We start from the raw sequence: 24,584 nt of genomic DNA, 5'->3' as shown, positions 1-24,584 counted from the left end.
TATACAACTATCCAAGAACACTATAAAAGAACAAGCATTTGAAGGCTTAATCTACTTGGCTCATCTCATGTATCTTAACTTCTGGCTGTCACATCATTTTATCCTGCTTTAATTAATGTGCCATTTTCAAATGAATCTCTGGATGTGGAAGTTAGTTTATGACATATTTGTTCAGTGTTCCCTTATACCAGGTGTTCTTAATTATTTTGGTGTGTCATGCATGGAACCTTTTGACAGTCTGATGAAGTCTATGGACTCCTTCTTAGGATAATGTTTTTAAATGTATAAAATTAAAAAAAATACCCAATATTTCAAAGGAAAACAATAATATTGAAATATAGTTATCAAAATATGAAGTTATCAAGTTCACAAATCCGATCCAAGTTAAGGACTCTTGCTTTACAGTCTTTTCCCCTTACTAGGCTACACAGCACAAAGCAAAATGGAGCTCTGGTAAATAGAGAGCCAAATGATACCCCCGTCCTCCCAAACAGGACTAGATGATCAAATATGCAAGTACTAGATTCGGCTTATCTCCAGTGCCCCAATGCAGCAGTTTCTAAAACCTTCTGTGACTCCCTTGTTATATAAGGGCCTTGGGCTAGTCACTTAACTTCCATGGGCCTCAGTTTAGTCTTTCTTTTTTTTCATCTTGTCCCAACTGGTACCATCTCCCAAGCCCCCTTACTCCCACCTCTCTTCCCTTTTATATTTTGTCTTCCCTCATTAGAATATAAGTTCCTTGAAGATAAGGACTTTAAAAAAATACTTTTTATTTGTATTCCCAGCTCTCATCACAGTGCCTGGCACATAGTCTTTCTGTGTCTATCTGTCTGTCTAATGAGAGTTAGGTGACTCAAGTTCTGTTGTATTAGATTTATGTTCCTGTGATCTTATCCCTGAACCTTGTGCTAGACAGAAAACAAGAAACTGACAAGAGAACAACTCCTCAAGTCCTTTGAGACCCTCCATCAGCATTCCATTTCTTTTTTCCTCCCTGTTTATTTATGTATTTGTGTATCATTCATTCATTTATCTATTTATTTAAGCAGTGTTCCATTTCTATTTAAAATACAGAACTTAACAATTAATACACAAACCAAACCTACCCTATTAGTAGCAGTGTTACTGAGATTGGTTGTGGCAACAAGACCCCAACATCTGGAAGAAAACAGACACTCCCCTTGTCACCTGCATTCCTAATTGCATGGCTATCACTAGATCAGAGCTAAGAAGTGTTTTGGTTTCTAGATTTTCAGCAGGCTGAAGACATATTCTTAGGGAATAAAGAGAGCTATTTGGCTCATTTCCCAGATATCACTGGATTTTGAAGCTGAAATGGACAGTTTTGAAGCTAGAATTCATGAATTTGTTAATTGAAATTAAAACAATTGAATATACATACATACACACATACTTACACATGCATACACACATATATATGCATACATACATATAGTCTTTAGGCAAAGTGAGTTGGGGCAGGAGCTTGGAGAAAAGAGGAAGTGAAGCATAGTTTTGCTAATTAGCTCTAATGGCATCTATATTCAAACCAAATCCTCAGCACAGTATAGAGGAAGCTGGCCAATCACAGCTATATACAAAGGAATATGGAACACTAGAAATACCTGACACAAAGGTGCCTCATCAGCACACAGGCTGTCATATGAAAACTACAAGAAAAAACCAGGCCTCTTTTTGTTTCCAAATAGTCCCTTATGATAGTCATGGGGCTAAATATCCAGGTGACAGATGGAGTGTCTTCAATTTTCTTCCAGATGTTAGGGGTCTTGTCACCACAATACATACATACATATACACGTATGTACATATACATACATATATGTGCAAATGTGTGGATATACACATCCATCCATCCATCTATCTATCTATCTATCTATCTATCTATCTATCTATCTATCTATCTATCTATCTATCCATCTACCTACTTACCTACCTACCTACCTTTCTATATGTTGAGTTTTTTCAGTCATGTCTGATTCCTGGTGATCCCATTTGGTGTTTTATTCATAAAGACAGTAGTTTGGCATTTCCTTTTCCAGATCATTTTATAGATAAAGAAGTGAGGCAAGCAGGGTTAAATGACTTGCCTAGGGTCACACAGCTAATAAATTTCTGAAGCTGAGTTTGAACTCAGGTCCTTTTGACTCCAGGACTGGTCCTCTCTCCAGTGTGTGTGTGTGTGTGTGTGTGTGTGTGTATTAAGGGTATGCTGGTACATATTTAACAACCATCTCTCTGAAAAGCAAGACACACCTTTAAGTTAAGTCTGTATTATTAACATTTTCTCCATCGCTTTCTCAAGTTTAGACAATCAACAAAAACAACAAATTGAGCCCTCATTTGTATAGTTTACCAATTTTAGAGATTGAAAATGTTCTCACTGGAAATTTATAACTGGCTCATTTGAGATGGCTCCAGCACACCTCTCAAAATATTTATAGTATACACCTATATATCTATCTACACATGTACGATTCACATGATCCACACATATATACATGCATGCATATGTATGTGCACACTAGTAACTAGGAACAGTGTCACATTTGAAAGGATCTATGCCTGATTCTATCCTTGAGGAAAAGTATACTGTTCATCGGAGATGTGGTACATATCTGGACCACCAGTGTTGGGATAATAACATCTCACATTTATATTCTGCCTTATAGTTCATGAAACATTTTCTTCCCTAAAAGCCCATGAAGTAGGTTGGGAAACCATTATCATCCCCATTTTTCAGATGAGGAAATTGTGGCCCTGAGGTAAAATCATTTGCCCCATGTCACATAGCTGGTAAGTGGCAGAACAAAGACCACTGTTATCAATTGGCCAATACCCTATCTAGTACATAGATCATTTATATCAGTGGTATCAAACTCAATTAGAAATGGGGGCCACTAAACCATATATAAGAATCATGGTAGATCACATATTGACTTAGTTTTAAAATGTAACATTATCTATGTTTAATTGTATTTTAATTTATTTTATTAAATATTTACCAATTATGTTTTAGTCTGGTTCTGTGCCCGCAAGTGTTGTGGGCCCCATGCGGGCATGATTAATACTTGTGATTTAAACTAGCTATAGTTAATTAGAATTTACTGATTTGGAGCTGAAAAGGAACTTAAAGGTCATCTAATTGGAACCTTGTATTTAAACAATGAAGAAAATGAAAACAAAGGAGGTGAATTAATTCTAGGGCACACATATAACAAACAGAAGAACTAGAATTCAAACTCAGATCTTCTGCCTCTTTCCATTCCATTATCTTTGGCAGTCTGGTTATTCCCAAGCATGTACAGTTGTAGATGGAAACTAACATAGATAATCCAAGGTCACTGAATAATTTTTTTAAAAAAATCAATATTTGGAATATATGATATTCTTTTCTTCTTTTACAAAATATTTTCCTTCTTATATATACACATATGTTCAGGCTAATATGAACACGAGTTTGCATTCTCTGAGTAAACTGGATTACGGTTATGAAGAAGTTCTTCATTTCTGAATTCGCCGTAGGTGTATGTGGATATAAAGGACAATCTGTCTCAAAGGGAAACATGCTAGGATAGAAGTTCTCTGGGTTCTTAACCTGTGGTTACTGGCCCTGTGGGTAGATAGATTTCAAAGGGTCTAAAAATTATATCTTTGTTATCTTTAACCTGTACTTGAAATATAGCATTTCTTTCAATTATTTGAAAGCGTCATTCTGAGAAGAGGTCCATAGCCTTTACCAGATTACCAACATGGTGCATGACACAAAATGGCAAGTTCTAGTCCCCAAGTTCTGGAGGAAAAGATAATCGAGAGGATAGAAGAGGAGCTTGGCCATGGAGAAAAGGAAAAATACACTACAGAAAAGTGATCTTTTTTTTGGGTGTCATCCAGGGCCTGGTGAATGAATGGCTTTGGTCATGTGGTGTGCTATAGGATTGTGGTTTAGAGGACCATTGCTGGAAGCAAGCACCACTTCCTATCTTGGTGCTCTGGGGCAAAGTACCCTAGTTACATGTATGGGTAGGAGAAATTAGGCCAAGATCAAACTATGTGCCACAGATAATCCTCCACACATGGATTTTAAAGATTTAACAAGAATCTATGTCTTGCTTCTTAACAAAAAAAAAAATCCTAATTAAAAAAACAATACTACAATTGACAGTGATATTAAGTAGCATACACAGGGATAAATACATCTGAATTTTGATTAGTGTAAATAAATGCAGATGTGACACATTTTTCCCCCCATTTGGTTCATGTTATAAATTTTGCTAGCCTATATTGATTTACAGTCACTATTTTCAGTAAGGGAATCTACTTTAAATATCTAAAATAGGTCAAAGCTTAGGCCATTAAATATTATGCTTTCTTGTGAGAGAGCATTGATGAAGCCCTTGTCTCTCACCACGGTTTTACTTAGAAGTCTGATCAAAAGGGAGCAATAGTTGCCCCTATCTCTGTAGTTCCCTTTACTAACCTTTCTTTCTTTCTTTCTTTCTTTTTTTTTTTTTGTTTGTTTCTTTTTTGTTTTTTGCAGGGCAATGGGGGTTAAGTGACTTGCCCAGGGTCACACAGCTAGTAAGTGTCAAGTGTCTGAGGCCAGATTTGAACTCAGGAACTCCTGAATCCAGGGCCGGTGCTTTATCCACTGCGCCACCTAGCTGCCCCACTAACCTTTCTTGGAACTTAGTTCTATTTTATTTGTTTTCTTCCTTCTGAGCATTTTTTTAATAAAACAAACACTATCTGTTTCTATTCCACAACTTTTGGGTTGACCTCTGAACTGGGACTTTGTCTGATCCTTCTGGCAAATTTAATTATGAGATTCTCTGAATTGCCAGTCTGGCAACAAAAATATTGTCCAAGTTGAGAGAAATAGCTCTTGCCTCCAAATGTTAGAGGAGTTTCCCATCCCCAGTCATCTTTTTTTAAGATGCACAGCAAGCTTCAATATTTCTCTTCCCCCCCCCCTCTTTTTTTCTTTTTGGTGGGGCAATGAGGGTTAAGTGACTTGCCTAGGGTCACACAGCTCGTAAGTGTCAAGTGTCTAAGGCTGGACTTGAACTCAGGTCCTCCTGAATCCAGGGCTGGTGCTTTATTCGTTGCGCCACCTAGCTGCCCCACTTCAATATTTCTCAATAGCTTTTTTATAGAGGTAAAATGTAGAAGAGACTTTGGGCCAATGAAAGCCCCGGTTTTTTGTTTTTGTTTTTGTTTTTTTTTTTTGCAGAGTAATGAGGGTTAGGTGACTTGCCTAAGGTCACACAGCTAGTAAGTGTCAAGTGTCTGAGGCCAGATTTGAACTCAGGTCCTCCTGAATCCAGGGCCATTGCTTTATACACTGTGCCACCTAGCTGCCCTGAAAGCCTCAGTTCTAAAGAAAAAGCGCTAACTTTTCCTGGGAATCATCTAGTTTGGGTAATAACCTTGTTAAATTCACCTTTTATTTCTTTTAATGATTTTATTTTTGAAAATGAACATTTTATTTGATGCCTTTTGTTTTCATGGTTCTGAACATATCAACCTCATCACCCACTCAGTGAACATTCCCCCATGACAAATAAAGCCAGTTAAGCCTAACTAATCCACACAACAACTTCTGACAGGATAGGCAATGTTCTGCATTCATAGTCTTCTACCTCTCCAAGGAAATGAAGGCGTGCTTAATGACTGATTTCTACATGATGGGTTGGGTCAGTTATTTGATTAATCTAATTCAGTAATCAACATGTTAAAAAAAATACCAGCTTATAGCTGGAAGGGGATCATCTAGTCCAGGGTTTCTTAAACTTTTCCCCTGGCAACCCCTTTTCACCTGAAAAACTTTTACATGATTCTGGGTATATAGGCATATAAAATGGATATACATAACCTTTTACTCTTGCCAAATGTTTTTACGACCACCACATTCAGTTATGTGACCCCATGTGGGGTCATGACCCACATTTTTTTGTTTTTTTGTTTTTTGAGGGGCAATTGGGGTTAAGTGACTTGCCCAGGGTCACACAGCTAGTAAGTGTTAAGTGTCTGAGATCGGATTTTAACTCAGGTCCTCCTGAATCCAGGGCCGGTGCTCTATCCACTGCGCCACCTAGCCGCCCCATGACCCACACTTTAAGAAGCTATAACTAGTCCAACCTCCCTATTTTATAAATGGGAATCTGAAGCCCACATAGGACTTATCCAAGGTCACATAGCCAGTAAATGGCAGACCTGGGATAGAAATGGGGAATCTTGGTGGTGTGGATAAAACATCCGGCTTCAGTCACAAGCTGTATGACTCTGGGCACTCAACCTTGTTTGCCTCAGTTTTCTCCTCTGTAAAATTAGCTGTAGAAGGAAGTGGCAAACTACTCCAGTATCTTTGCCAAGAAGACCCCAGATGGGGTCACAGAGTCAGACACGTCTGAAATGACTGAACAACAACAAAAAAGAATACAAATGAAGCAGGGACAATTTCATTCACTCCATGCCCCAGCTTCCAGTACAGTGCCTGATTCATAGCAAGTAGGCAGTAAATGCTTATTGATATATTGATTAATTTTAGTCTTTTGTTCTTTTTTTTTTTTTTTTTTGCGGGGCAATGGGGGTTAAGTGACTTGCCCAGGGTCACACAGCTAGTAAGTGTTAAGTGTCTGAGGCTGGATTTGAACTCAGGTACTCCTGAATCCAGGGCCAGCGCTTTAACCACTGCGCCATCTAGCTGCCCCTACCTTTTGTTCTTTTTACCAAATGGTCAAGCATCGGGCTAAACAGAAGAAAAAGAATATTCTAGCTGTACTAGCACAATATTTGGGATATGATATGGTTTGTGTGGAAGTGTGTGCATGCATGCATGTATTGGTGTTATCTATGTTTATTGATAATGAATAACACTTCCCTTTTAGGGGGATATTGATGGTAGATTTGAGCTTCAAAGGAAAGAAGAGTTTATAAGGCTGGGAATACAGAGGTGGGAGAGATTATGGGGGAGTAAATGTCCCTAAAAATGACTTTGGAGGAAAGGTGATATAATTTGAGAGTAACAAGCAAGTCTTTCAGTATACCACTGAGGCCTCTACAATTAATATGAGATTGGCATAGCAGAGCTCTCCTCTGATGTGACAAAAGGAAGAAAGGAAATGAAACCCAGGTTTTCCTTTTAGCAGGGGAAAATGAGTCTCTCACCCCAACCTCCCAGGGCCCATTGCTAACATCTGTAAATAGCTCTGGCTTTCAGAAAGATTGCTCAGCTTGGAAAGGAGCTTAATAACATTGCTCAGATCCCAAGGACTCAGAAATGGGAAATTCACAGAAATGCTCTAGAGGTCATGCCACTCTCTGAATGATTGTGCCCTCTTTACTTAACCCTGCCAAGAATGCTGTCTTGGAGCTGTAGGGCCCAGGGACTCAACAGCAGGCAAGTCATTGAGGAAAGCATAAAGCTGTCATTTGGGAAAAGGGCATTTCAGATGCAATGCATTTCTCATTTGTCTGTGAAACTACTTGGTCTCACAAAATGTGACTTGTTTATTCAGCTGGTCGCAAGGTTAAACGCAAGGTTCTGTCCTAACAGCTGTTGAAGTCCCTGGTTCTAATTGCCCAATAATTCTGTATCCTCTTATGAAAGTAACTTACTGTAGACTAACCTGCCTTTGCTTCTTTAACTCATTGGCAGTATTATAAAACCCCCTCTCAGCTTGTCAGACCCCTGAGCAGGAGAAGTTATCTATCTATAAGCTATCTATAAGCAGGAATGAACATGAGCATTCACAATGGGGAGTCCCCTAATAAATCAACACTGCGCACTCACCAGAATTGTGGAACCCAGTCTAAAAGACGAAGAAATCTTTTTTTTTTTTTGCTTAGTTTTGTTTTGGTTGTTTTGTAGGGAACTCCCAACAAGAAAACTCCCTCAACCCTTGCAAATCATCAACACTGCAACTGGAGCTAAGAAATATAAGTGTAAGTAGAAGTGACTTATCCAGGGTCATGCAACCAATATATTTCAGCAGTAACACTAACCAGCTTAAAATAGTGTCTGTGCCATCCAGGGACAGTCCATAGCATCATAGACTTGAAGCTGGAAGCAACCTTTGAGAAAATCTAGTCCAAACCTCTTATTTTACACATGAGCAAGCTGAAACCCAGAGTATTGTGATTTGGTCAAGATCACCCAGCTAATAAGTAGTAGGACTAGTATTCAAATCCAAGTCCTCCTACTCCCAAGTCACTGCTCCTTCCATTCTGCGCTGCCTCACTTTATGATGTATAAAACACTTTTCATAATGATAGTCCTGTGAAGCAATGCAGTTATTACCACCCCTATTTTACGGGAGAGGAAACTGAGGCTTAGTGAGGGTCATTGTCAAAGGTCACACAGTTAGTAAATGACTGTTCAGGGAACAATTACTTAGGAGTTTCATATAAAGAATCCTCAGTATGGAATCAGAGATCTAGGTTTGATTTCAACCTGCCTGCTTATTAACTGTTACCTTGAACTTTAAAGTTCACATTAAAATTTACATTCTTGGGTCCTCATTTTCTCACCTGTCAAGTTAGTCTGGCTGATGATCTCTAAGGTGTCTTCAAGTTCTAGATACTGAGTCTTTGACCCTAAATATCTAGCGCATTGTAGCCAGAATGAGCATTGTGATAAGCACAATACTGTGAAAGGCATTGTAAGAAGATTAGCAAACTAATGCACTTTTGGTGGGGTTAGGAATTGTTCGACTGTTACAAAACAATTTGAGTATAACTGGTTCCTGTCTTTGCTGCTTGCTCCTGGTGTGTGTGTGTGTGTGTGTATGTGCATGTGCATGCATGCATGTATATAGAAACTTGCACGTGTATAGATATCTTCTGCCTATTTCTGGCTTTCTGGCTATGTATGACTCATTGCTGAGTTGAGTTTTCCCAACTAGTTGTTGAGCCAGAAAAATATGGATGTCATGGGATGCCATACCATGTAAAAAGAAGAGACATTTTTTAGTTGGTGACCATCTTTGCTTCTGTACATCAGGTAGCAAGATGGGATTTCAGCTAGGGTCAGAGACCCTTTCTGCAATGGTGGTAGCGGTCACTGTTGCCCATGTAAAGATTCAGTTAGCTGGGTTTGTAGCAGGCTCCTGGTTGGCTTTGCCTCTCTTGTGTTTCCTTCCTTTTACATCAACTCTATGACTATTAAAAGGTCCCAGAAGATCTATGAGTGCTGGCAAGACTCACTAACGGTTATTGGAGCAGTTGTACATATAGCAGCAGTGTGAACTGAACAGCAAGCAAAACAAATCATTACCAGAGAGAAAGTGAAGCCACTGGAAAGAAAATCCAGCTCTGGTATTTGACTGAACTATGTGGGGGTAAAATGAAAAATGGCTCATTAACTGCCTTGGAAAGAAACTGTGTCCCAGTGAGGCTTAAGTATCAGCCTCCAACTGAGTATACCAGTAATGATAAGTTATTTGATGTCGGTTTAATAAGCCTATGATTCTTTTTTTGCTTAGAATTTCCTGTTCTGTATGGGAATAAACTGCCTACTTGATTTAGGCTCTTACACCTTGCTGGGGAAAATCCTAGAATCCATCTGCTGTCTCTGATTTTGAGTCTCTAGACTTTACCACTATGCCTCAGCTGCTTTCTCACTCTGGAAGTTCCCTTAGGGCCTATGGCCTTCTTGTCCCAGAACATCCCTCCACTCCATGGCTCCCTTCTCCTACTGATGAATTCCTCCACTTTGAGGAAACCCTTAGGCCAGCTATCGTCCAATCTTTTCTTGGCTCTGCTTCTGACTCTCCAGACTTTGCCACTATACCCTCATGCAGGTATTTTAACCCCATACCTTTTCAGCTTTTAATTATCATCTTCCTCCTTTACAATTTAAGCTTCCTGAGGGCAGAGACTTTCTTTTTTGCAGGTATTTTTATCCTCAGTGCTTAGCACAATGCCTGGTACACCATACTAGTCAAGTCAATAAGCATTTATTAAGCACTTAATATGTGCCTGGCAAAGTCTTTGCCTTCAAGGAGCCCATAACCAGTTTTATAAATAGTATTTCTCTAAGTTGCAACTTTCTTCAAGGAACCAAGGGTTTTGTATGTGTGTGTGTGTGTGTGTGTAAATAGAATGATGCATCGAGAAACCTTACTCTCTTATTGGAAAGACAGACAACCCCAGAGCATCAATGAACCTAGGGTGAATCAAAATGGCAGGTAAAATGTAGTGTTTAGCCCAAGTCATCAGCCCCTGTAGCCTCGGTCAAATAGTGTCTATCTAGTCACTGTGTTATATAACTGTTAGAAATATCACTAAATTGAACATATCCTCTTCCCTAGTGGATATTACCATAAGTAGATAGTAGGAAAAGGACTCATATATACCAAAATATTAATAGCAGCACTTTTTGTGATAACAAAGAACCAGGAGCAAAGTGGATAGGGGAACAACTGAACTAAGTGTGGTCTGTGCATTTACTGGAATATTATTTTCATTATAACAAAGCATAAATATGAGAAACACAGAGAAACTTGGGAAGACTTACATGAAGCTGCACAGAGTAAAATAAGAAGAACCCAAATAATTTACAATATGACCACAATAATTTTAAAGAAAACAACACTGAGAGCCATCATCAATTTTACCAATAAAGGCGGTGCCTAATTATGACTTCAGAGGATAGATGGTGAAGCATGTTTCAGTTCCACTAGATGTGGAATGCATCATATACTATTAATTATGGCCAATGGATTAATATGTTTTGATTACCTGTACCTCTTTGTTAAAAGGAAACATCTACTTGGAGGGGGTTTTATATATATATATGGCATATGGATAGTCACTGAGAAGTGATAGATATTTAAAAAAACCCTATCATCAGCAAAACTTTTTAAAAAACGGATAATCATTATGATTCTTCTTTTTCTTATTTGGAAAAAAAGGTTGAGACTTGGATCTGATTCATCAAGCACAAAGCAAGAGAGGGGGAAGAAGAGGGAGGGAGACATCAAGTTCTGCTAAGTAGGTTTGTTTAATTTGAATAATGTGACTTTAATTATAAGATACTTCAAGATGAGACTGGGGGAACAGCATTAAAAACAAACTGATAAACAAAATGTGTTTGGGCTGATTGTTATGAAAAGTACTACCTCCTTAGACTTTTGGGATTATTGTAAAATGGCATCCCTTTTACAATTTAGCTCAAATTATCTAAACAAATCTGCATATAGAAGTTAAAATGAAGAAATATGGAGTTGCCCAAGGAGGTTCTTTCTTATGTTGAGAAGATTGCTATAGCTTGGCTCCTTGGTGCTCCTGGTATTCCAGGTTCAAAGACAGATTTAACTGAAATGATTGTGAGACTGGAGTCACAGAAAAATACATCATGTTTTCTTGTTTTTGCTGATGCCCTGATAGAAAGGCAGCAGAGTAATAATAACTAACATTTATCTAGCAATTTAAGATTATCAAAGCACAATAGATAGATAGAGAGGAAGGCGGAGAGAGAAAATCTCACTTGATTGTAAAGAGAATCCCTGGAATCACAAAGATTTAAGTTTGAATTCTGCATCCAACACTTACTGTGTGACTATAGGAAAGCTAATTCTCCCCCCTGAACCTCAGTTAACTCCCTTATTAAACTGAAATATGGATACCTGCAGCATTTCCTTTGCAGGGTTATTTTGAGGTTACTTTCTGCACTCAGAGACATTACCCATGATTTAATTGGTCTAAGTCTCCAAATAAAGAATTTGATTTCAATGGTTAGGTAGTTAAATGTAGTCTAATAAGGCGAGACAAAAAAGATTTGGGAGATATGGGCGTGGTCATGATGTGATAACACCCCATTAAAACAGTATGCCACTTTGGCTCCTCCTGCATCTCTTAGTTTCATAATTAAAACACCTACAGCATTGATAGAAAAACCTTTTCCAGTCAATCCAATGTTGTAGTGATGTTCTTTTTTACTGTGTTTCTTTTCCTATGAAACAGGAAAAAACTTCAACATGGGAAGTTTGGGGAGGTATTGATCTCCTTGACATTAGTCTCTTCCCTCTCCACTTCATCATTCACCCAGCTGCCAAATTTATATTCCTAAAATATAGGTCTGACGGTTTCAATTCCCTGCTCAGGAAGTTTCAAGGACTCCCTATCAGTGCTAGGATAAAATATAAACTTTTCTGCCTAACCATTTCAAACCCTTCATAATTTGACTCCAAGCTGTCATTAGAAACTAATTGTAAGTTATGGACTCAGTGTCTCAGCCAAACTGACCTGCTTAACTTCTCTCTCTCTATATATGCCATTCAGTCTCCCCTCTTTGTGCTTTCACATAGGTTATCTCAGAGAATCACAGGATTTGAAATTTAAGAGAGACGTCTGCGGTCAAACAATCCAACCTACATGTAAGGTGAGGAATTCCCAACGTACCTAATACATATTTATTAATATACCTAATAAATGTTTGTCCAGCTTATGCTCAAAGACCTCCAAGAAAGGAGGGACTGACCACTTCTGAAGGCAGCCTATTCCACTTTGGGATAACTATTATGAAGTCTTTCCTGAAATCAATCCTGCTTTGCCTCTTTGTACTTTCCACCCATTTTTTCCTGATTCTGCCTTCTGTAGCTAGTAAAACAAATCTAATCCCTTCTACACATTACTGCTCTTCATATACTTGAAGACAGCTATCATAATCCCCCTTGAGTCTTCTGTTCTCCCATTCGTTTAAATAATCTTCATGCTATAAAGTACAGACCCTTCACCCTCCTGATTACCACCCTCTGGGGACTCTCCAGGTTATCAATATCCTTTGTAAACTATTATACTCTGAATGGAACATAATGTTCCAGATGAGGCTTGATGAAGGCCTCAGTACAGTGAGACTATCATGTCCTTATTATACTCCTTAATACAGCCTAAGATAGCTTTAGGTTTTGTTTGGTTTTGTTTTGGCTGGTATATCACCTTGCTGACTCATGTTGAGCTTGAAGCCCACTAAAACCCTCAGATGCTTTTTTTTTTTTTCAAACCAAATGCTTTCTAATCATGCCTCTCCTACCTTATACTTGTAATTTTTTATATCCAAATTCAAGACTTTACATTTATCCTCAATGAATTTCATGCTATTAGATTCAACTTAAAATTATGGCTTGTCTGGGCGGTTACGTGGCGCAGTGGATAAAGCGCCGGCCCTGGATTCAGGGAGGACCTGAGTTCAAATACGGCCTCAGACACTTAACACTTAACTAGCTGTGTGACCCTGGGCAAGTCACTTAACCCCAATTGCCTCAGTAAAAAAAAAATATGGCTTGTCAAGACACTTTTGGACCCTGACTATCACCCACAGTGTTAGCCATTCTTCCATCTTTCTAGATTTGTGTGACCTGAAAAATTTAATGAGCACCCTAACTTTATCCAAGGTATTATTGGTAAAACTATTCAAGAGCACAAAACCAAGTACAATTTCCTGAGACACTCCACACTGGAGACTTCCTGGCATGCTGCTATTGAGGCATTAAAATTACTCTATGAGTAATGGGCATCCAACCAGTTCTTCATCCATCTGATTGTTTCCCATGTCTGGAATTCTCACCATCCTCCCCACTAATCCTAATCCCTAACTTCCTCCATGATACTTCATGATATAGGGGCTGCCTCTTATAAAGGATTCTGGTGATACCTGTATTTGTGAGAGCTCTCTCCCTGCAATGGAAATGCTTTGCACTTACTCTGTATTTATTTTGTATATGCTCATCTGTGTATGTGTTGCTGCCTTGGGAAGAATTGAAAGTCACTGAGGGCAGGGACCACCTTCATTTTTGTCTTTGTTTCTCCAGAATCTAACACAAGACTGGGCCTATAATAGGCCTTCAATAAATGCTTGTTGAATAAAATGGGATTGATTAAAATCGAACAAAATTTCCACATGGTGCTGGGTTTGAGACACTGGAAAGGGTGTCCTGGGAGTGATGCAGAATCTCCATCTTTGAGGCTCTTTAAAAAGAGGGTAGCAAGCAGTTATTTATGAACCCCAAGAAAAGAACAAACTGAATCCTAAGACACAGTGATTGATGGGCCCTTATTTTTTTTTTTGTCAAATGCTTACATTGAAATGAATTAAATGATAGAAGCTGGATCTGGAAAAAAAGACAAGTTGCTCCTAGAAAAGTGTGAGCAAAAGCTGAGGGCCTTTACTTTCATTTTATGGCTAAAGTCTTAGCCAGAGCTTTTGATCATTAGCCGAAATATACCCAGGTTGAGTACCATAAAGCAGTATACATGTGATATGTCTTCTGTCTATGTATTGCATTCACAGTATTACCCTAAACCCAGAGCTATGAGAAAAATGGAGGAATGCTGATGACTGGGAGACATTTCTTGTCCTGTACTGGACTCCTTATTCTGTGTTTGTCTACATTAAAACAGATTTGATATTGGATAATCAATGCTTTCTATGTAAATCTCTCCTGAAGCTTGTACAGAGATTAGGTTTTTATCACTTCCTATACAGGAGGGTTGCACAGAAATCTGCAGTTATCTTCCTAATACTAAGCCTCAAATGGGAAGCCAGAAGTCTGGTTTGGCTAGACAAGGGCATGGCTGTATCACAGGACAAGCTGAGGCAAGAAGAGTTTAGGTAGCCTGCTTCATTTCAAACATTACCATTTGCTTGTCTTGGGCTAATTTAAAAAGTGGACTCCTAATTCCTATTTCAGTTAGTCAGTAGGTCAGTCAATAAACATTGATTAAGAAACTGCTATTAAGACACTTCTAGTAAGTTTTATTAAGAAACTGGTATTAAGAAACTTCTAGGCACTGTGCTAAGAAAGGTAAGAGACAGTCCCTGATCTCAAGTAGCCCACACTTTAAGGGGAGAGACAACATGCAAACAACTCTATATAAAAAAAAAGGTATTTACAGGGTAAACTGAAAATGATAAACATATGGTAATTAGGATGGGGGTGGGGTGGGAAAGGCTTCCTTTGAAATGTGGGATTTTAGCTAGTACCTGGAAACCAGGGGAGGATGGGAGGCAGAGGTGAAGAAGGAGAACATTTCCTACGAGGGGGACAGCCAGTGAAAATGTCCAGAATCGGGAGGAAAAACAAGGGGACCAATGTTGCTGGATCATAGGTGACATGGAGGTGAGTAAGTTTTAAGAATACTGGAAAAGTAGGAAGGAACCAGGTTATAAAGGACTTTAAAAGTCAATGAGGGGCAGCTAGGTGGCACAGTGGATAGAGTATCGGCCCTGGAGTCAGGAGTACTTGAGTTCAAATCCAGCCTCAGACACTAAACACTTACTAGCTGTGTGACCCTGGGCAAGTCACTTAACCCCAATTGCCTCACTAAAAAACAAACAAACAAACAAACAAACAAAAAAAGTCGGGGCAGCTAGGTGGCATAGTGGATAGTGCACCGGCCCTGGAGTCAGGAGTACCTGAGTTCAAATCCGGCCTCAGACACTTGACACTTATTACCTGTGTGACCCTGGGCAAGTCATTTAACCTCAATTGCCTCACTAAAAAAAAAAAGTCAATGAGAGGATTTTGTATTTGATCCTAGAGGTAATAGGGAGCCAATGGAGTTTACTGAGCAGGAGATGACATGGTTAGACTTGGACTTTGGAAGATCATTTTTACAGCTGAGTGGAGAATAGACTGAGAAGGGGAGAGACTTGCAGGCAGGAGACTAACTGGCTATTGTGGTAGATGAGGTCTGAAGTGATGAGGGCCTGCACCAGGATGGTGGTAGTGTCAGAGAAAAGGAGAGAAGGTGATACCCAATATAGATGTAAAGAAGGATGCCAACTGACAAAAGGCCATTAGATTTGGCATTCTCAATGAAGAGATTGTTAGTAACTTTGGAGAAAGCAGTTTCAGTTGGATGGTAAGTATCTAAGTCAGACTTCAGAGAGTTAAGAAGAGAGTAAAAGGAAAGGAAATAAATGAGCCTATTGTAGAAGTCCTTCCCATGGAGATTAGACACAAAAGGGAGGAAAAATATGGGATGATGGCTAATAGAGATGAATGGATTAAGTGAGGACTTTTTGAGGATTGGGGAGATATGGGCAAAGACTGTAGGGAAGTAATCAGCAGATAAGGAGAGATTGAAGAGAGGTGAGTGAGTGGGATTGATGAGGATAATATGTTAGAGAAGACCAGATGGAATGAAATGACCTGAAGTGTTCAGGGGTTTTCTCTGGCAAGGAAGAGGGCCACTTCAATATATTAGGGAATTGAAGGCAGAGATCTGAGAGGTATGAATTGAATAAGAGGGGAGAAGATGAAGGTCTCAGTGAATATCCCCATGTTTTTAGTGAAATATGAGGCAAGGTTCTCAGCTGAGAGGGTGGGAGGAAGGGGGAGCTATGGGAGGTATGGAAAAACTGCTGTGGTGAGTGGGATAGTGATTCAATTAGAGAGGTGTAAAAAGGATTGCTTTGCTGCAGGGAGGGAGCAGTTGAGATTATGTAACATAAATTTGGATTGGATCCAGTGTGACATTGGGGTAGTTGGGTTAAGGGGGATGGGAATACTGGAGCAGGCAATGAGGGCTTTGAATAATGGCTACTGGGGGTTCTGGATCACTGGAATGGGGACGGTATAAGCAAGTGGGAGATTATTTAGCATTGTTGAATGAGTTCAGGAACATTATTAATATCGCTAGGGATTTAGTGGTACCCTCTCAGAATGTTAGGTAGCTTGGGGTCAGGGGAGGGTGGAGATCAGAGAAGTTGTTGGAATAACATTTTTCTTCTATTCCTACAGGCAGGTAAGATGGAGGTGGAGGAAGCAGGAAGAAAGGTATCTCTCTATCTCCCATGAGAAGAAAGAGTCCCCAGCAAGTGGTAAGAGGTCAGGACCGGAAACAGACCCTCAGTGGAATCTTTTTGGAAATCTACAAGGGTTACATGAAGAGAGAGAAAACTAAAGCCCTGGAAGATATTCACAGGGCAGGATATAGATGCTGATCCAGCAAAGTAGAACAAGAAAGAACTTGGATAAGAAAATAACAGGATCTGAGATTTTCAGATGGAAGGGAACTCAGGACATCTTATACAACTCCTTCATTTTACAGATTCAGAGAAGTTAGGTCATTTGATGAGGTCATACAGATACTACATACCAGAGGTAGAATTTGAATATACATCTTCCTGATTCCAGGTCCAATATGGCATCCACTATACCAGGTTCCCTCTCTAAATAACCAGGAGAGAGGAAAATTCCTCATTTATATCCGATTCAATTTCATTGATAGGTAGGAGAGGAAGTGTTTCCTTCTTTAAAAAGAAAGCAGTAAGTTAGTGAACTACAAGGAGAACCTGAGGATATAGTTTTGGAATATCATATGTTGATACTATTCATGAATATTGATAATCACATTTCAAATTAAATTTCACTTGTGACCTTGGGAATTCCCACACACTTCTAGAGTACAAGTGCCCTGCCTTTTGAGTTCATGTATCAAATAAACATGAGGAGAATATATAAATGAAAATAATTAGTATGGGTGGCATGTCTGCTGTAACATGTCTAATTATTCTTCTAGGGTACATTGGGGAAGTAATTCAATTTTTCTATCTAGTGTGAGATGCTACTTAAAAATGAAAAATCCAGTTGGAGTCAAACTGTGGCATATACCCAAAAGATTGCATTTAGGCTTTCTCCTTCACACTTTAAACCTTCTTTTTTTCTTTTCATAGTTATGTGTGTCACAACAATTCATGTGATGATGTGATTAATCCATGAAATATTAAAGGATCCTAAGGACGGTCTTCAACACATTGGGTAGATGTTCTCTGGGGGGATTTACAGAAAGTTATGGACAAGAATGCACAGGATGAGAAGGCATAGAGAGGTTGTTATCTATCCTTGATGAAATCTATTAAAGTATTTAAATAAGTTAACATGTGTCATTCACTTCCTGAAAGGCAAGGACTGTGTGTTATTTATTTGTTCTCAATACTCCCAAAGACCCAGTGTCTTGCACATTGAATACACTTAATATACATTTGAATTGAATTTTAATTTAAATGCCTGAGTCATGTGGTCTACTGCTTAGACCACTGAAGTTTTTGTCTCTAATATGTCCTCTGTGTTCACCCAACCCCAATTCACTTAAACATTCTTTGCCTCAGTTTCTTCACCTCTGTGTAGCAGGGTATTAAGGACTAGTTTTCTGTAGGCAGTGAAATTACACGAGCCTCTGGGAGATGAAGAAGAACTGCATGAGTGTTAAAGAGATTGGTCATTTTACTTTTGTCTTGGAAGTTGAAATTTACAGAGATTGTAAGAAGTGAGTGAGCACTCACGTTTTGGAAGGAGTGCTTTTGCAGGAAGTTCAGTTTTCTCTTAGTTTGTGAGGAGGGGAAGACATGAAGAAATAAGGGGAGATGCCACAGCTGCTCTTGCTTTGGTCATGATCAAAAAGCTAGTTGCTGTGGATGTTACTTGGGGCTGAGAAGAGTGAGACTGTGGCTGTTTGCTTGTGTCTGTTATAAAGTACAATACTAACGCTTTCCCCTTCTGCCTTGTCTCTTTCTCTCCCTTCCCTGTGAGAGTCAGATCTTGTTCTTATCCCTAGTTATTAAATTTACATGTATAATGTCAGTTTAGTTAATTTGTATTTGCCAGCTAGATAAAATTTGATCAATTATAGCTGCTCTTGATTTGTGTTCCATTATTTGTGAAAGGGATTTGCAAAGAAACCAAAACAAAAACGAGAAGATTTAGTAAGATGCATAGACAAAAGTTAAAAGGAGTTGGGAGCATACATTAGTCACTGGGATTGTATTTTGCCTAGGGGCTCCTGAGCTCTGAGGGAGAATCTTTTTTTTTTTTTTAAATTAATTAAAACTTTTTTTTTTTTTTTGCGGGGCAATAAGGGTTAAGTGACTTGCCCATGGTCACACAGCTAGTGTCAAGTGTCTGAGTTCAGATTTGAACTCAGGTGCTCCTGAATCCAGGGCCAGTGCTTTATCCACTGCACCACCTGGCTGCCCTGGGAGAATCTTATTAATCATTATGTTAAGAAAGAAAAGATTAAGCCAGGTAAATTCTGACTTTTTTTCTCTTTTCCTTTTGGCTAAAATTGTGAGCTTAAAAAGAAGTCTGGCAGTGGCTAGGCCACTGCATTGAGTCATGCAGCTTCATTCCAATGTTTTCCTTCACACATGCTCTGAGGGAATCCCTTTGCAGGAGGAGAGTCAAAGGCAGTAATTAGAGCACAGGTCAAACCTAGTGGGAGGAGAAGGGATGAATTCTGAAAAGACTAGTGATTCCCAGGATATAGAGAAGATAACGCCTCTCCCTTATTGTACTAATTAAGAACGTAGACTTTTCTATAAAACAACCTTGCGTCACTCAGCTATATCTGAAAAGGGAATATGAGATTTCCAATATGCTACACTACAGGTATAGCAAGTATGAGTGTAATCCATGCTCTTAAGAAGAATGTGTTAAAATATTTAGGATATTACATTGGTATTGTTATTATATAGTATTTGGAGTAGGAAGGAGCCCTGAGAAAAGCATGTAGGAAAGCACCAAGATGATGGAATAGAAGGAAATGGCAAAAGTCACTTCTCTCCCACCAATAAACAATTTGGTTAGCAAATAACTCACCTCCCTAGACAAATAGTAAATATAATCCAGATATCCTACGAAATAAAGAACCCAATAGCACACAGTGGGAGAAAAGGCTACCAGAAGCCTGTCTATACTGTTAGAAAACATAAAAAAGAAGGGGGTGAAGGGTGTTCTCACAGGTTGTGGAAGAGAGGTGCTCTCTTACAATCTCCTCACTTATCTTAGGTTACAATTCCCTGTTAACCTCCACAGTCTGTTCTCTGTGATGGAGAAAATAGAAGTAAAATAGTTAAATAGTTTCATTTTCTCACTATGATCTGTTATCACCATCCCTTCCACCAGAGCAATAATTGGTTATATCCTAGTCTTGTTCTTTTTCTTGTAGCCGACATAGCTAAAGAAATCTTTCTATGTGTTCATGGTGCTGACCTCACTATTAGTTGAAAGGCTCAGTTGAATTGTGGTTTTAGCCTCTCTGACTTTATTTTACTAGAGCCATGCTATTCTTTTGAATTGTAACTCAGTAACCTGAGTAAGTTAGTCACAAATAAAACAGGGATGTTAAAAAAAAAAAGATAAAAAAATCCTCCTCTCTCTGCTTCCCTTTCAAGGAAAAGGCCTTTATTAGGTGTATTCCACCAAAAGAAGTCAACCTCAGATTTAATTGTGGATTAAAGGAAAGGCCTCTCCTCTTTCCTCATCCATAGCAAAAGACTTAACTGAGGCTAATCATAGGATAGGAGAAATTTGGTGTCCATGGGTGAGGGAAGAGGCATGGGTCAAAACCCTAACTCAAGGAAAGGGGGAATCTAGCCTAAAGAAAGACTATCTGGGCAGAGGAAAGATCCTTAATTTTCTCTCCAGAGAAATTTGAAAGCAACTCTTGAAACCTCAACAACAAAAACGAATAAACAAATGGCAAAAGAAAGGACTTTTATGATACCAGGAATGACCAAGAAGAAGAGATTTACTTAAAAAATACCTACAGTCAAAACTTCAAAGAAAACAAAAAAAAAAAACAGCTTGCCTACGAGAACAATCAGACTAATCAAGAGATGATCCAAAAGTATAAAAGGGATATAAAATAAATGTGAGCCATGAAGTAAAGACTTAGAAAAAGGATCAATAGCTTAACAGAAGAGGTACTTTTTAAAACAACAATAAAAAAGGGAAGTTAGGAAGAAGAAGGAAAAATCAATGAATTGGAAATGCAGCTAGAATGAATAGAAAAAAACAAATTAAAAACTCTAAATTATTAAACACCAAATTAGAAATCCAAAAATATCAGAGGAGAGATTGAAAACAAAAAGATCATTCACTTAATGAATAAAACTAGGAGCTAGTTTTCCGGGGGGGGGGGGGCGGGGGGGCGGGGCAGGGAAACACCTATAAAATGGATAAACTATTAGGTAATTTGATTAAAAAGAAGAAAACCAAGTTAACAGTATCAAAAAGGGCAGCTAGGTGGAGCAGTGGATGGAGCAGTGGATAGAGCACCGGCCCTGGAGTCAGGAGTACCTGAGTTCAAATCCAGCCTCAGACACTTAATACTTACTAGCTGTGTGACCCTGGGCAAGTCACTTAACCCCAATTGCCTCACTAAAAAAACAAAAAAACAAAACAAAAAAAACCAGTATCAAAAAGGAGAATTTATAACAAATGAATAAGAAATAAAGGAAGCTAGTAGAAACTCTCTTGCCCAATTTGACAGCTTAAATGAAAAGCAAATATTTACAAAAATATAAAATGCCCAAATTAGCAGAATAGGAAGAGAGAATTTAAACAACACAGTTTCAGAGGAGGAAATTGAACAAACCATAAATGAACTTTCAAAAAATCTCCAGGACCTGATACATTAACAAGAGAATCCTTCCAAATATTAAAAGAACAAATAATTCATGTTAATTCTAATTAATTAATCCACATAAATTTCAATTAATTAATTCAATTAAAACATGCTGTTTTAAAAATCACAAAAGGAATTCTACTAAATTTCTTCTGTGACACAGATATGGTCTTGATAGACAAACCAGGGAGAATTATAACAGACAAAAACCCCTATAGACTAATATTCCTAATAAAATATATGCAAAATATTTTAAATAAAATATTATCAAAAGGGCAAAAATAATATTTTACAAAGATTATACAAAAGGACCAGGTTTGATTTACACTAGGAGTGCAGGTTTGGTTTAATATTAGAAAAATTATAAACTTAAATAACTATAGCAAAATGAACAAAAACATCATATCAATAGATGCAGAAAAAGCTTTTGACTAAATACATTCATTTCTGTTAAAAATACTAGAAAAAGGAATAAATGGTCCTTACCCTAAAATGATAAATAATAAAATCTGAAACAAACAGCTACCATTATTTGTAACAGAACTAGAATCCTTTCCAATAAATTCAGGGAGTGAAATTTGACATATTAGAAATGCTGACAATAGCAATAAAGTAAGAAAAAGAAATTTAGAGGATGATCATAAGCAAAGAAGCAGAAAAATTATCACTTTTTTGCATATGATATGATGGTATACTTAAAGAACCCTAAACAATCAACTAAAATTATTTGAAACAACTACTTTAGCAAGCTTGTAGGATATAAAATAAATACATAGAAATCATCACCATTTTTATATAATACAAAAAAAACAAGAAGAAGAAGAGACAAAAAGATTGGTCACTTAAAATATAGTGTATAAACTACTTAGAAAGTTACCTACCCGGATACTCACAAAAATTATATAAATATAACTACAAATCACTATTTACAGAAATATAGACAGACTTAAGTTATTTAAAAAAATTAATTGCTTAAGAGTCAATATAATTAAGATATTATAAAAATTAATTTACTGATTCAATTACATATCAAATTACCAAAGGATTATTATATAGAACTATAAAAATGATAATGAAAATTATATGAAGTCAGAAAAGGTCAAGTATCTCAGAAGAAATAATGAAAGGCTAAAGGAAAGGAGGGAACCTGAGCTATGTCAGAGCTCAAAGAAAACCACAAAGTGGTAAAGCTCAAAACAAATCATTATTGGCTAAAAAAAAGAGTGATTAGTCAGTGGAACAAATAAGTTATACAACATTAATATGCAAATTTATCTAATGCTCTGCTATTCAATAAGCACAAATACCCCAGCTACTGAGATAAAATCTCACTATTTGACAAAAAGTACTGGGAAAATTGGACAACAATATGAAAGAAATCAGATTTAGACAAGCATGTCACACCCTATGGCAAGATATGATGTGACCTAAACATAAAAGGTCTTATTAGATAGAAATTATAGAAACACAGAAAAAAAACACCCTATGATATCAGAAAGAAGAAAAGTTTTTTAAGAAAACAAGGGGTAGAGGGCAATAACAGAAGATAAAATGGATAATTTTTATTACATAAAATTTAAAATTTTTTATATAAACAAATCCAATAAAACTAAGATTAAAAAAGAAACAATTATCGGGGGGGGTGTGAATCTTTGCAGCAAATTTTCCTGTTAAGTTATAATTTCCAGTGTATGTAAGGAACCAAATCAAATTTGAAATAATAAGTGCCATTCCCCAATTGATAAATGGTCTAAGGATCTGAACAGACTAAAGTGGGAAAAACCATAACAACCAGGCTATCTAAAACCAGGTGAAAAGAAAATTGTTTCCATTTAATAACTAGAGAAGTTTTATTTAAAACAATTCTGGGATTCTATTTCACACACATTAGATTGTTAAAGATGATGCAAAAAGGAAAAGGATAAATGTTGGAGGGTCTGTGGGAAAAAAGGCACAATGATGCACTGAAGACTTATGAATAGTTACAACTATTCTGCAAAAAATTTGGAATTATACACAAAAAATTAAAGCTGCTAGACCTATACCTAAAAGAAATAAAAGAAATAAATAAAAGTCCTATGTATTAAAAATATTTAGGACCTCTTTTTTGCAGTGGCATTTAAATGAATGGCTGAATAAATTGCAGAATATGAATATGACAGAATACTATTGTTAGAAGAAATTAGGAAAGAGATGATTTCAAAAACATGAAAAATGATAACTGATTAAGAATGAAGTAAACAGAAATAGAAGAACAATTTATATTGTAAGATCAATATTATAAAAATGAACAATTTTGAGGATTTTTGTAAACTGATGCATGAAACAGAACAATTGATGTAGTTAACTTAGCTGTCCCTTAACCACCTAGCTGTCCCGTAACACTGCAAAGACAAACAACTTTTAAAGTATAAGAATTATGAGCAATACAGTGACCATCCAGGACTCCAAGGGACTGATCATGAAATATACTATCCATCTCCTGACAGAGAAGGGATTTAAGGTGTAGAATAAGATACACATACACACACACACACAATTAATGAGGCAATTTGTTTTGCATGACTATTAATATTTGTCAACAGGAGTTTGTTTTTCTTTTCTCTTTTATTCAGTGAGGTAGGAGGTAGGAGGAACAGAAATTCTCTATTAATAAAAAAATTAATGATAGGGAATGACAGATGTATATTTTCAGATGAGGTCACTGTATTGTTAGTTTAGCTTAAATGTTTTATTTTTTTACAAGAGACCTCTCACAAAGTTGAGTATAACCTATACTTGCAAATGTTTTCAATGTAAAAAGAAAAGTCAATAAAACTTTAAAGAAAAATAAAAGAAATTTTCTTTTTCATTTTATATGTGAAGCCCCCTTATGTTTCTATTATGGTAGGCACTTTCCAGGCCATGAGGAGCTGGAGAAGGGAAGGCACAGGGAAAGGACTTTCAACATTGAGATTTTTTAAGAAGGAAGAATAAGAATCCTATATTACCTTCCAGGGGAGATTCATCCTCCTTAGCACTGTGAGAAAATGACTGTCAATTTAGTTCCAGTTGGAGGTGAATTGGAAGTCTCTTTCTAGAAAACAGGATTCAAGTAAACTGTTCTATTCACCCACACAGAAGGAATCTTGTGAGACAAAAGTAGCATG

The 24,584-nt window shown here is 37.5% G+C and overlaps 1 protein-coding gene across 1 annotated transcript in view; it reads right to left on the bottom strand.

Annotated features, from left to right (window-relative positions):
- The window catches only part of TRPC7 (transient receptor potential cation channel subfamily C member 7), a 262,244-nt gene that overhangs the window by 28,942 nt on the left and 208,718 nt on the right, over positions 1-24,584 (bottom strand). The gene's annotated exons all lie outside the window — the stretch shown is intronic.

Source organism: Dromiciops gliroides, chromosome 2, assembly GCF_019393635.1.
Source record: "Dromiciops gliroides isolate mDroGli1 chromosome 2, mDroGli1.pri, whole genome shotgun sequence".
NCBI classification, from domain to species: Eukaryota; Metazoa; Chordata; class Mammalia; order Microbiotheria; family Microbiotheriidae; genus Dromiciops; species Dromiciops gliroides.
Note: the sequence above shows the minus strand (reverse complement) of the source record. Positions and strands in the feature narration are given on the sequence as shown.